At 39.1% G+C, this 2,038-nt stretch overlaps 1 non-coding gene across 1 annotated transcript; it reads left to right on the top strand.

Moving 5' to 3' along the window:
• The first annotated feature begins 863 nt into the window (after positions 1–863).
• On the top strand, positions 864–945 carry trnas-uga (transfer RNA serine (anticodon UGA)). Its single transcript has one exon. It is a non-coding gene; the product is annotated as a tRNA-Ser (tRNA).
• Positions 946–2,038: the final 1,093 nt, after the last annotated feature.

Below are 2,038 nucleotides of genomic sequence, written 5' to 3' on the forward strand. Positions count from 1 at the left end.
GTGTTTTCCTGCTGGTGAGTAAGTCAAAATTTAGAAAATATCGTTTTAAAATTAGTGGGTAAGGATTTAAAAGGGACGTCAGGGGCAACTTTTTCAGTCGTGTCCAGAATGAGCTGCCAGAGAAATTGTTGGAGACTGGTACAACTGTAACATTTAATGGCATCTGGTTGGATATATGAGTAACAAGGTTTAGAGGGATGTGGGCCAAATGTTGGCAAATGGGACCTATTAATATAGGACAACTGTCCACCATGGGCAAGTTGGAAAGAAGGGCCACTTTCCATGTTGTATTGTTCAAGGACTTGATGACTCTGGAACAACCGCAAAAGCTTTGCAAATAATTCCGTCAAGACGATTTCAAGTTCCAAATCTTCGGTCAATCTTCCTCTCTTGTACTCACAAGTTCATTACCTGATGTCAGAACTTACGGATTAGTTGCTGGATCCATTCCTGTAAATTGGTTCTGCATTCTTTCTAATTCCGATTTTGATTTTACGAATATAGCTAGTGTTTATGGACTTAGCATCAACCTTTCTAATACCATATTTTGATGAATGTTAAAAAACAACTTTGGCACCAGATGATGAGCAATTGAGTCAAAGTCGATCGGACGCAGTGAGACAATGATCCTCTCTTCATGTGGTGTACATCCGTGACTCTAAAATTCGATGAAGAATCATTCCCACAACTTCAGCTGTGTCAGAATCTAGTTTGCGATGAAAGCCTGTCAATCTGCTTCGGTAACGTTCGTCTGGGTCTCTGCAAAGGATTTGGCGAAATCTTTGGGTCTTACAATTTGTTCTTCAAATTACGTATTTCATTAATTCAGTTCTTTTACTATGAAAATTGACAATTTTGTCAGAGCTGTGATGGCCGAGAGGTTAAGGCGTTGGATTTGAAATCCAATGGGATCTTCCTGCGCAGGTTCGAGTCCTGTTCACAGCGTTGAATTTTTCAAAAGTCATTAATTCCTTTGCAGAATTTGGATTCCGTGGAGCTTGAGCTTTGCATTCAATCGAAACTAAATTTTCAACTGTAAAGAATCCGAAGTAATTTCAAGACGTCTAATAAAATAAATTATATGTCGAGACACAAAAAGCCACCAACTTCCAACATGAATCAGTTACAAAACATTTGTCAAACTATCGTGAAATTTGGATGTTCGGGAGCGGGGGTTTGGAATTAAGCAAAACAAGAAGCAATGCAATACATTACCTGTAGATGATGATTTTTTAAAAAATCAATTGAAAGTCAAGCTGAGAAAGTTCAACCTAATTTACAACTGACTCTCTAGGCCAATAATCTAGTATATCAGTAGTCAATGAATTAGAAAAAGCAACTCCATGTGTGGAAAGGATCTCGACTGATCCAGGTTCCTGGCTTGAGGTGTGATAAGGCAAGGCGATATCAGCGGAGTAGAATTTTCTGGAAATATTACAAATAGAATGTTAACGGTCTTCTGCTGTCCACATTCGTAAGAAACTGTGCATTAAGAACTGAATTTGAAAATTAACGATGAAAATCAGACTTAGCCCTCTGCTTGTGGGGTACCATTGTGCAGAACAATTGGTTGTTGCTGAGACTAAAATTGACCAAGATAATCGATGGGGATCTTATCCACGACCTTCGTTGGAGCGGTTGGTGTGGAGAGCTCAGCTTGAAGAACCAAATGCCAATTATTCATTTTGGCGGTCTGAATTGCTTAGTTAAACATACTCACAGTATAATGAAAAAATTTTTGTTATCAGAGCTAGATGTTTTCATGTCAGCATGTTCCGATATGAGAAGACACTCCATGGAGTAGATGTGACTTAAATTTTGACTCTAACGTCAGAGATGTTGACACATTTCTGCACCAAAACAGCACTACCATTGGTATCAAATCAAACTGAACAAAGGACTAGTTCACTTATACATTTCCTTTCTGCAGACTCTGCCAATGGACCGTTCAGGCCCGATGTAGGAATAGGGCGTGGTGACATCTGTTCGCAAGTGGATCACTTCATTCTTGCTCACGATCCATAAACCGTATTTCATT

Source organism: Chiloscyllium punctatum, chromosome 34 (genome assembly GCF_047496795.1).
Source record: "Chiloscyllium punctatum isolate Juve2018m chromosome 34, sChiPun1.3, whole genome shotgun sequence".
NCBI lineage: Eukaryota > Metazoa > Chordata > Chondrichthyes > Orectolobiformes > Hemiscylliidae > Chiloscyllium > Chiloscyllium punctatum.